The 12,742-nt window shown below is 38.9% G+C and overlaps 1 long non-coding RNA gene across 3 annotated transcripts in view; it reads left to right on the plus strand.

The window, feature by feature from the left end:
* Positions 1-12,742, plus strand: part of LOC102165168 (uncharacterized) — a 102,261-nt gene that overhangs the window by 68,847 nt on the left and 20,672 nt on the right. For all 3 annotated transcript variants that reach the window (XR_014837157.1, XR_014837156.1, XR_014837154.1), the window contains one exon: positions 9,100-9,221. This is a non-coding gene — a long non-coding RNA (uncharacterized LOC102165168). The remainder of the gene's footprint in view (positions 1-9,099; positions 9,222-12,742) is intronic.

The following is a 12,742-nucleotide window of genomic DNA, read 5'->3' on the forward strand; positions in this document are numbered from 1 at the left end:
CCTATATGACTATTATGCTAAAGCAAGCAGATATGGGAAGGGGTCAACATACTTGAGAAACAAGGCAACCACAAACCCAAACCAAATAATACATTCACAAAAACCAAAAAGAAGAGGACACAAGCATAAAAGGAAATCATCCAACAAAGAAAAGAACAAAGGAGAAACATAGAATCAACCAGAAAAAAAGGTGTATTAATAAATAAATATGTATTTGTCAATAATTACCTTAGATGTCAATGGACTGAATATTCCAATCAAAAGACATAGCATGGCAGACTGGATAAAAAAACAAGAGCCTACAATATGTTGCCTACAAGATGTTCACCTTAGGGAAAAGGAAACATATAAGTTAAAAGTGAGGGGATGAAAAAAGATATTTCTTATGAATGGAAAAGACAGGAAAGCAGGAGTTGCAATACTCATATCAGACAAAATAGACTTTAAAAAAGAGGCCATAAAGAAAAACAAAGAAGGACATTATTTAATGACAAAAGAAACAATTCAATAAGAGGATATTACACTCTTCAATATATATGTCCCTAATGTAGGAGCACCCAAATACATATAACAAATACTAACAGGCATAAAAGGAGAAATTGATGGGAATCCTATAATATTAGGAGAATTTTATAGCCCACTCACATCAATGGACAGATCTTCTAGACAGAAAAATCAGTAAGGCAATGGAGACCCTAAATGACACAATAGAAAAGTTAGACTTTGTTGATATTTTCAGGGCATCACATCCAAAAAAATCAGAATATACATTCTTTTCAAGTACACATGGAACATTCTCAAGGATTGAGCACATATTGGGTCAAAAAACTAACCTTAACAAATTTAAGAATATAGAAATTATTTCAAGTATCTTCTCTGATTACCCTGGTTAGAAACTAGAAATTAATCACAGGAAAAGAAATGAGAATAAACTGACTATATGGAGGCTAACAATGTGCTACTAAAAAAACAATGGGTCAGTGAGGAAATCAAAAGGGAAACTAAGAAATACCTTGAGACAAATATAATGAAAACACAATTTATGGGATGCTGCAAAAGACGTTCTTAGAGGGAAGTTCATAACCATACAGGCCTTCTTCAGAAAAGAAGAAAAATCTCAAATCAACAACTTAACCTACCACCGAAAAGAATTAGAAAAAGAACAAACAAAACCTAATGTCACCAGAAGGATGGAAATCATAAAGATCAAAGCAGAAATCAAAATAGTTTCAAAAAACAACAGAAAAAAAATAAAACCAAGAGCTGGTTCTTTGAAAGTGCAAACAAAATTGACAAACCTCTGGCCAGACTCAAATTTGACAACCTGGAAGAAATGGACAAATTTCTAGAGACTTACAGCCTGCCAAAACTGAATCAAGAAGAAATAGATCAATTGAACAAACTAATCACTAGAAATGAGATTGAATATATAATTAAAAAAACACCCTCTACAAACAAAAGTCCAGGACCATGGCTTCACAGGCAAATTCTACCAAATATACAAAGAAGAAATTATACCTATCCTTCTTAAACTTTTCCAAAAGGTTGAAGAAGGAACACTCCCAAAGACACTCTATGAAGCCTACCATCATCACCCTAATACCAAGACCAGGAAAAGATACTACCAAAAGAGAAAATATGATATTGATCTCTGAAGAATATAGACACAAAAATTCTCAACAAAATTTTTGCCAACCAAGTACAGCAACATAAAAAAGATCATACACCACGACCAAGTTGGATTCATCCCAAGTTCACAAGGATGGTTCAACATATGCAAATCAATGTCATACCCCACATAAACAAAAGTCAAAAACCACATGATCATCTCAATAGACAGAGAAAAAGCATTCAACAAAATCCAACATTCATTCATGACAGAAACTCTTACCAAAGTGGGTATAGAGGGAACAAACCTTAACATAATCAAAGCCATTATGACAAACTCACAGTGAATATAATAGCCAATGGAGAAAAGTCCTCTTGCCGAAATCTGGAACAAAACAAGGATGTCCACTCCCACCACTTTTATTCATCATAGTATTGGAAGTCCTAGCCACATCAATCAGACAAACAAAAGAAGTAAAAGGTGTCCAAATTGGAAGAGAAGAGGTAAAATTGTCACTATACATATGACATGATACTATATATAGAAAACTTTAAGGACTACACCAAAGACTACTCAAACTGATCAATGAATTCATCAAAATAAAAGGATATAAGACTAACATTCAGAAATCAGTTGCATTTCTAAATACTAACAATGAGATATTAGACAGGAATATAAAAAGACAATACCTTTTGAAATTGCCCCCCCCCCCAAATTAAATACCTAGGAATAAACCTGACCATGGAGGCAAAAGACTTATACAATAATAACTATAAAACATCAATCAAGGAAATTAAAGAGGATTCAAAGAAGTAGAAAGATATTCCATGCTCCCAGATTGGAAGAATTATTGTCATTAAAATGGCAATACTATCCAAAGAAATCTACAGATTCAATGCAATCCCTTTCAAATTACCCATTTTTCAAAGAATTGGAACAATCCAAAAATTTGTACAGAACCACAAAAGACCCAGAATTTCCAAAGCAATCCTGAGGAACAAAAAACCAAGCAGGAGACATAACTCTCTCAGACTTTAGGGAATATTACAAAGCCACAGTCATCAAGACAGTGTGGTAATGGTACCAAACAGACAGACCAATGAACAGGGAAAAAGACAGTCTTTTCAGCAAGAGGTACTGGGAAAACTGGATAACCGCATGTAAATCAATGAAACTGAAACACAGCCTCATACCATGCACAAAAATAAACTCAAAATGGTTTAAAGACTTAAACGTAAGACAAGATGCCATTAAATTCCTAGAAGAGAACATAGGCAAAACATTCTCTGATTTCAACCTTACAAATGTTTTCTCAGGTCAGTCTCCCAAGGCAACAGAAATAAAAGCAAAAATAAACCAATGGGACCTACTCAAACTGACAAGCTCTTGTATAGCAAAGGAAACCATGAAAACAAAAACAAAAACAAAGAGACAACCTACAGAAGGGGAAGAAAATATTTTTAAATGATGCAACCTTCAAGGGCTAGTCTCCAAAATATACAAACAACTTATACAACTCAATAGCAAAGAAAACAAAAACCCAATTGAAAAATTGGTAGAAGATCTGAATAGACATGTTTCCAAAGAAAACATATGGATGGCCAACAGGCACATTAAAAAATGCTCAACATCATTAATTATTAGAGAAATGCAAATCAAAACTAAAATGAGGTACTATTTCACACCAGTCAGAATGGTCATCATTAACAAGTCAACAAATAAATGCTGGAGAGGGTGTGGAGAAAAGGGAACCCTCCTACACTGTTGGTAGGAATGTAAATTGGCATAACCACTGTGGAAAACAGTATGGAGGTACCTCAGAAAACTAAATATAGAACTACCACATGATCCAGCAATTCCACTCCTGGACATATATCTAGACAAAGCTTTCATTGAAAAAGATACATGCACTTGTATGTTCATTGCAGAACTATTCACAATAGCCAAGACATGGAAACAACCTAAATATCCATTGATAGATGAATGGATTAAGAAAGTGTGGTATATATATACAATGAAACACTACACAGCCATAAAGGCGAATAAAACAATATCACTTGCAGCAACATGGATGGAACTAGAGACTCTCATACTAAGTGAAGTAAGTCAGAAAGAGAAAGACAAATACCATATGATATCACTTATATCTGGAATCTAATATACAGCACAAATGAACCTTTCCACAAAAAGAAAATCATGGACACAGAGAACAGAACATTTTAAATCAACTATAATAAAAAATTCTTTAAAAATGTGTGAAAGATATAAATAGATATTTCTCCAAAGAAGACATACGGATGGCCAGCAGGCACATGAAAAGATGCACAACAGCACCAATTATTAGAGAAATGAAAATCAAAACTACAGTGAGGTATCACTTCATTCTAGTCAGAATGGCCATCATCAAAAAGTCTACAAGTAATAAATGCTGGAGAGGGTGTGGAGAAAAGGGAATTCTCCCATACTCTTGGTGGGAATGTAAGATGGCACAAACATGATGGAGAAGAGTATGGAGGCTCCTTAAAAAAAGAAAAATAGCACTACTATATGACCTAGTAATCCCACTCCTAGGCATATATCTGGAGGAAAAAACCCATAATTTGAAAAGACACATACATGCCAGTGTATAGTCCAGCACAATTTACAATAGCCAAGACATGGAAGTAACCTAAATAGCCATTGATGTGGATCGATGACTAAAGAAGATATGGCACCCATATGTAATGGAGAATTCCTTAGTCATAGAAAAGAATGAAATAATGCCATTTGTAGCAACATGAGTGAACTTAGAGATCATCAGACTAAGTGAAGTCAGAGAAAGACAAATATATCACTTATATATGGAATCTAAAACATGATACAAATGAACTTAGAAACAGACTCCTAGACCTAGAAAACAAACTTAGTGTTTGGTAGGGGAAAGGTAGGCAGGAGGGATATACAGGTAACTCTACTAAATATTCCATAATATTTTCCTATATGGGAAAAGAATCTGAAATAAGAATAGATACATGTATATGTATAACTGAATCACTTTGCTGAACCTGAAATTAACATAACATTATAGTTCAGCTATACTCAAATCTAAAATAAAAATTATAAATAAATACCTAAATCCTTTCCAGGGGAAAAAAAAAACAAAAACAAAACGGTAAGAAATTTAATGCCGGTAATTGGTTACACGAGTGGTGAAAGCGTTATGAAACCTAAGAGGGCAGTAAGGCAACCCAAACATTAACAACAGCAAGAAATCATTACTATCCCCAGGCTGGAAGGGATAAAGAGAGAAGGTAGTAACTAAGCCCAGGGGCTTGGATTACCAAGCAGAACCCAGAGTCATGGGGAAAATGCACTTCCTATGTGAGGTACTTTGCAAGGCAGAGCAAGAGGGAAAAATACCCTGGCTTTTCCCTTCAATGGTTCTTTAACTTCCCAATTATGCCTCCCATTGGCTGAACTCACCAGAAGCTGGCAAACATTTTCTGTAAAAGTCTCACAGTAAACATTTTTGGCTTTGTGGGTCCTATGTCTCTGGGCAGAGTTATTGTACGCCTGTAAGCTCATAGGGTTAATTTATGTCCTTCTTCCCTCTCCACCCCAAAAGGAAAAAGGCTTACATCACTGTGACTCTTATCACTGTGATAAGGAAACACTTGACTACTTTGCAAGCTCCCAGAGGACATGGAACCTGTGACAATGTTTGTTTTCTGGCCTCTCCATCCATCTCCTGCCTGTCCCACTGAGGACTTGATATTCTACAAATGCATATGGCTCCCTGCATACTCCTAAATGTTGATGTTTCCTTGAGTTCTGTACCAGGTCACCTTTTTCTCTTCCCCACCCGACGCATGGTCAGTGTTCAGTTAATACTTGCAGAATAAAGAGGGGACAATGGGATCATCTCGTTTTTAGAACCTGAAATTCTTGCCTTCCTCAAGGTGAGCAGCTATGGGGTCATGCAAAATACCGTGGCACCTGAAGTCTGGATATCCAGGTTTTTATTCCAATTCTGCTGCTTATCAGCTGTGTGATCTGGGCAAGTAGTTTTATCATTTTGGATCTCAAGTTCCTCCTCTGTTGGGGGATGATAATTGATAACTGGAGTCGTCCTGAGGATTGGTTGAGGGGCTGCTCTTAGAATACAGCGGGCTGACTTTTTTAGACTTCTCCAGAATCCTTCTACTCTGTTAAAGTCTCACCATTTCTCAAACAGGCCTCATGCTCTTGTGGGGCCTCATGCTATCTCATTTGCTTGACCCATGTATCTAAGCTGGAGTAGGACCTACTTTTCTCCAGGCACGAGGGAAGTACCATATACTTTCCTGCCTCCACATCTGTGCCTAAGCACTTGTCTGCAGTCTCTGCTGATCAAAAACACCTGCCTCTATCCCATGTCTAGGTCCATTTCTTCTAGGCTGTATTGGCTTCACTTACAACAGTCTAAATGTCTTACGAAAATACTAGAAAGAGTGGAAAATGTTTAAAGAATCCTTTTTTTTTTTTTTTTAAATGTCTATACACGCGGCATATGGAATTTCCTGGGCCAGGGACTGAACCTGAGCCACACCTACAACCTATGCCTCAACTGTGGCAATGCTGGATCCTTAAGCCATTGTGCTGGGCTGGGGATGGAACACTCGCCTCCATAGCCACCCAAACTGCTGAAGTCAGATTCTTAACCTACTGTGCCATAGCAGAAACTCCTAAAAAAAAAAAAAAATCTGTTCTAAGGGATCAGATTGTTACTAAGGCAGTCAGGACTCGAGCAAGGAGACAAGATCCCAGAAAGAAGCGAAGCCCATTGAGATGGCCAAGCATTCTAAACTATCCTTTCCCTAGAGTTATTCCCTTATTAATAAGTAGCCAGGTAGGAGAGGTAGTGAGAGGAAGTTGCATCTGAGAGCATGAGGAGAGAAGCAGAGCTGTTGGCAATCTCACAGTGCTGGTCCTGGGGACAAAGAAGTCAGAGCCTGCCAAGGAGTAAATGCTCCAAACAAAAGACAAAAATCACAGGAGAAGCTGAATGATACCTAGGAATATCTCTACTTAGAGAAGAATCTTTTGATGGAGCCTCTAAATTTTAATTGGGTATATTATATTTGGTTCCAGAATGGAATTAAAAATCAGGAAGGCCTACAACTTTGTAGACTCTAAAACTGGTGACACATTCAAAAGAATCACAGAGACAACCTTTTTGATAACTATTGCCTTAAAATATCAAATAAAGGGAGTTCCTGTCGTGGTGCAGTGGTTAACGAATCCGACTAGGAACCATGAGGTTGCGGGTTTGGTCCCTGCCCTTGCTCAGTGGGTTAATGATCTGGCATTGCCGTGAGCTGTGGTGTAGGTTGCAGACGCAGCTCGGATCCCGCCTTGCTGTGGCTGTGGGTAGGCCAGCGGCTACAGCTCCGGTTGGACCCCTAGCCTGGGAACCTCCATATGCCATGGGAGCAGCCCAAAGAAATAGCAAAAAGACAAAAAAAAAAAAAAAAAAAAAAAAAAAAAAAAAAAAAAAATTAAATAAAGATGGTTTAAACAGAGGCAAAAGTAAAGTGCCTCTGGGCACTTTGGGGCTGAATTTTTATATGTTTAATATAAAAATAAAATGCTAATGTCTTCTTTTTAGCAGATTTTGCTCTGAGTTTTCTAGGAACCTCAGCATCTATATAGAAAGTATTTTTAAATTAAATATATAATGACCTACTGACAAGAGTCAGTTAAAGCTGTCATTATTCTCTCTAAAATGCTACTTTGAAGTCTGCAGACAATTTTATGAAAAAATTCAAAATAGGATTATTCAGAACTAAGTGTTCAGTAGCATATTGAGTGACACAGTATTAGACCCAGGTGCATATTCTAAGAATCAGTTGTTTTTTTTTAAGGTTTACATTATCAGTTTGAAATGTTTAATGTACACAGGTGAATGTCATTTTAACTTTTTAAAATGGATTTAAAATAATTTTCTTTTTCTTTTTTTAAATTATTATTATTTTTTTTTTTGTCTTTTTGCTATTTCTTGGGCTGCTCCCGCGGCATATGGAGGTTCCCAGGCTAGGGGTCCAATCGGAGCTGTAGCCACCGGCCTACCCACAGCCACAGCAACGCGGGATCCAAGCCGCGTCTGCAACCTATACCACAGCTCACGGCAACGCCGGATCCTTAACCCACTGAGCAAGGGCAGGGACCGAACCCGCAACCTCATGGTTCCTAGTCGGATTCGCTAACCACTGCGCCACATGGGAACTCCTAAAATAATTTTAAAACCTGTTTTAAGGGATGTTAAATCTGTAATCTATTTTACAGATCCCGTAATGCAATAAACCAATTTGTTGATTAGTAAATAAGCATTAAAAAAAATCAGACTCACTTTCCCCAAGAAGGCTTTCCTGGCATTCTAGTTAGAAGTGCTCTTTACTGACTCTGAGCCCCACCCCCCACCCCTGACAACATCCACAGGGGAAGTTCACAGCCTCCTAATTCTAACCACCTGTGGACATTTAATCTCCCCATGAAGGGGATTTAAGCCCCTAGTTCTCAGAGAGACTCTACATTGTACTTCTTTTTAGTTTTTTACCCTGAAAGCAGATGGCTGGTAATTCTTCTAACATCTCAGAAATTATTGACCGAACAACCTGGTAAGTCCTTGGAGGTGAAAATATATTCCAGTTTTCTGGCTCACACTTTGGGTTATTCCCACAGATGATATCCTTATGCTTTCTGATTATATAGCTTAGATAACCAGAAAGGATAAAACACAAGATAAATTGACTAGAAAATAAAAAAGAATGCAATTAAAATTGCAATGAAAACAGACAGCACAAAACCGTAACTTAACATTGAATTATGTTAAGGTCCTAAAGAGAACGAAGATAAAGTAGAATGATAATAAAAACACAAAGGAGACCAAGGACTATGAAAATATAGTGAAAGAGTTAAAATGAGGACTAAAAGATTCAAAGACTAAATCAAGTGAAACAGAGATGAAAGCAAGGACAGGTTTAGATTTATAAAATGAAATCAATTTAAGACTTGTGGGCTTGGCCGCATAGGAGTTCTTTGTCTAACCCTGCCGTGTATAAACAATCTTGGACTTACTGGTTAAACCAGACCTGTAAATTCTAGAGGCCTCGAAGGACTCTGTGGAAAGAACTCCAGGGCAGATGGCTCTCGAGACTGTGAGGTGAATGCCAGAATCCAGCTTAATTCTATTAAGAAAACCCTTCTCTTACACCTAGCTGACTATGAAGGCCACAGATCATGGTGCTGTAGATGGTTCCTAAGAAAAACCATCTAATCCAATCACCTTTCTATAGATTTGTGAACCAAGGCCTATACTGAAGAAAAAGGTGTAATTCCAGCAGTGGGGGTGGTTAGGCAGAGGCATAGTGCAACTTTCTTGGTAACACGCTTTGGTTACAAGGTCAGTCCAATTAAAGATCCTACTCTCAGCACTTTCTTAAATTATCCTTCTTCTTGTACCTGAAATTTAGGAATGCCGCAAGTGTGTGCGACGGGCCTGGTGGATTGACTGCAGTGAGCTGGACTGTAGAGCTGAGATGTGTCCAGAACAGCGGTTTCCCATCAAGGACATAGGAAGCCATGCCGACGTGGGGTGAGTCAAGGTTCATGTGGAGGTGAGGCGTGGGCAGGATGGTCCTGCAGAGCTGGGCTGGGTTTGTGGGAGCAGATGGAGAATGCTCCCAACGGGGGAGAAAGATGCAGAGCAGAGCACAATCCAAGGCCCAGCTTTGCACAGCCTCTCATGTGATGCCTGGGGATCTCTGCACAGCTGTCTCTGGAGCAGAGGCTACAAGCACAGAGCTGGTGGGATGGGGCAGGGCATCTATGGGAAGACCCAGAGGCCCTGCAGGCTTATTCAGTTGTGCCAGTTCTGGAGGGAGGGACTGTATTCATGTCCTATCGCTGCTGAAACACATTACCATGAGCTAAAGTGGCTTCAAACAACACAGATTTATTCTTTTACAAATCTGTAGGTCCCAAGTCTGAAATGAGTCTTGCGGGGCTAAAAATCAAGGTGTTGGGAGAGTGAGTTTCTACTGGAGGTTCTGGGGGAGAATAAATCCCTTCCCTTTTCTAGTTTCTAGGGATTTCCCACATTCCTTGGCTCCTGGCTTCTTTCTCCATCTTCAAGGCCAACAGCATAGTATCTTCAACCCTCCCTCCTGACTTTTCACCCCCTTTCCTTTTCTACTACCTCTGCTATCTACTTTGCATCCCTCTTAATAAGGGCCTTTATGATTATATCAGGCTCCCTTGGATAATCCAGGATAATCTCCCCATCTCAAATTTCTTAATTTAATTGCATCTGCCAAGTCCCCTTTGCCAAGTTAGGTAACATGTTTGTGAACCTGGGGATTAAGACATGAACATTTTTTTCAGTGTGTGGGAGGGCATTATTTAGCTTACCATATGAGCTTTAATCCCGTGTTGTCTCAGCACTATCCTGGAGAACTAATCACATTGAAAATATCTGGTCTCCAGCTCTTGGTCCTCTCCACTCTCAGTGGAAGCTGAAGGCAGGCACTGCCTTGTGGCCTCATTAAATGATGAGTTATTGAGCCAACTATTTATAGCCAGCTTGGGGCTCCAGTTTCTGTTGGAAATCTCAGCAGCTTAAGCTTCTGGCTGCTTAGGAAGATGGGCACTGAGGGGGTGGGTGTTCTAGTACCAAACACGCTCATTGGATAAATAGTATTCTCACTATTTATTGGGTATCGAGCACTAGGCCAGGCAGTAGAACCTCATTGGTCTGTAAGACTGATAGCTCACAGATTTTATTGATTTTGCTTATTTACTGTTTCCCCATGTGTGAGAAGCTAAGCTGCATTACAGACACACAACAGATTTTATTTGTCTTATTCATTACTAAACCCTGATGCACACAGCTTTTCTGGGATATTGATGGTAAATTCACAATATATTTTTGCAGAATTAGAGAAAGTTACAATCTTTGACCTAGAACTTATAGGTTAATACACAGAAGTAGAGGTAGGAAAATTCTGCCCTGGCCCAAACCTGCCTCATCACTTGGCCTTATAAATAAAGCTCTGTTTGAATACTGCTATATCCATTCATTTTTATGTATTGTCTTTGTCTATTTTCGTGCAGTATTAGTTAGGTGGCTGCAACAGACTGCATAGGTTGTGATTTGGGACTGAAATATTTACTATCTGGCCCTTTAGAAAAAGTTGCCATCCATCCCCTGTGCTGAAAAATAGTAGCTGGTTGAGAGTAAAAACACCTGTGAAAGGAAACCTACTGCTTTGGATGCCTTAGGAAGGCATAAGAGAGGCAACATTTCGGATATTTTTGGAGCCACCAATGCTCCCAAGGTCCTGCCTTTAGTGAGGCCTCTTAGGGTATCGGTCACCTGTCTGCAGTGGTTGTCATAGAGAATCCATTGTGTCAGCCTTTGTGGTTCCTGCATGTTTGCTGCTTTCCCGTCACCCATGAGAATCTGCTAAGATGAGAATGCTCGCGTCCAGGATCTAGATTCCCAGACTAGGCCATTCTGCCTTCCTTTTCAGGGTCTCTCCACTTCTTGCTTTACTGTTGAGGTGAAGGATCACTCTACTGTTCATAAACTTCTCTCCTAGAGTCCCAGAGCTGTTTCCTGGGAACTGTCACATCTCTCTTTCCCTAATTTTCCAGGCAGTCTAACATAATCTTATTTCTTCCAATGATTTAGATGTTTACAAAACATGTCAGCTTCTGATTTTATTTCTTGGGAATCCCCCAAGGAAGAAATTACAAAGCTTGGTTACCTCTTTGGAATAGGTGTAGGTGGAAATGATAAGAATAAAAATTTATATTTTAGGAAATTATCTTGCCTTATTTGCATTGCTAAGAAGTATGGACTGTATTTTGAAGATAATACATCTTAGGTAACAGTGGTTTTTAAGGAAGTGGGTGACAGGATTAGCAATAAGGATGGCATTCAATATTTAACAACAGGTAAATGCAATGACCACTTGGTCTTAAAGAATTGTTATGGTGATATGGGTATATAATGGCCAAGGATCAGCTGGATCTGTGCATTGAAAGTTGAATTGTCCAGGGCAGAATAGATGGGAATCATCCCAACAAGATGAGAGGGAGTCTGGGGAGGAGAGTAACAGACTAGTCTAGGGAAGAGATGATAGGGCCTCTACTTGGAAAGCAACAGTGGGAATGCAAGGGGAGTGTACTCTTTTAATTATAGAGTCAAAGGGATTAGGTGAGTGATTGGATGCTGAGTCTGAGGGAGAGGGAGCATCATGGGTTGATTACTCCTAGGGCTTGGGCAATGGGATGCATGAGGGAGCTCTTCAAAGAGTTAGGAGACTGGGTGGAGAAGCAGGTGTGGAGTATGTGGGGATGATGTAGAATTAACTTGGCTGAGAATTAGACCTCCTGGCTTACCAATGGAAGTCTTCCTTTTAACTGCTTAGTGAATAATTTAGACACCAGAAGAAAGGGGAAACCCCTAATGTAGGAATGGAAAACATTTCTGCATCAAGGGGACTATTTTGATTTGGGCAAGGCCAACTCAGGGAGCTTGTTTAGTGTGCATGTTGTGATGGGGATGTAACTGTTTACTAAGTCCCTTTTTGCTAGCCTGCCAACACTCCTGTATGTAATTTTATCAAATTTGGAGCCCTCCAGTCTAATCTCTTTCTCCTCTATATGAGGGCCAGATAGTTTTTATGTGTCATTTAAGATCATGGAAAAAAAGAAAAACTTTCCCATTCTGATTCTATTGAGTTATGTTTTCTTTATTTGTTTCTTTAAAGTAAGTTTTATAAACCCTATTAAATACAACACCTGCTGGTTTCATTTGCTCTGATTCTTCAGAGAAATTTTCTGATAGGACAATAAAGGCATCTGGCAAGATTGAAATTTGGCCTATATTTTTTTTCTAAACATAAATGCAAGAAAAATCCCATGAGGTCAGGATTTGACAATAGTAAAACAGTTATTTTTAGACTCAAATTGTAATCTGCTGTAGAAGCAGAAGGCAAAGTTATAAAAGGAGAATATTAAAACATCTTTCTTCTTTCTCTCCTGCCCTCCCTCCCCTATGCTGTCCTTCTCCCACCTCAATCTTCCTTCGTTCCAAAGTCAGCACTGATG

Source organism: Sus scrofa, chromosome 2, assembly GCF_054392235.1.
Source record: "Sus scrofa isolate SSC_HxYL_T2T_F1_AM1 chromosome 2, Sscrofa_HxYL_maternal_Yorkshire_Landrace_v2.0, whole genome shotgun sequence".
NCBI classification, from domain to species: Eukaryota; Metazoa; Chordata; class Mammalia; order Artiodactyla; family Suidae; genus Sus; species Sus scrofa.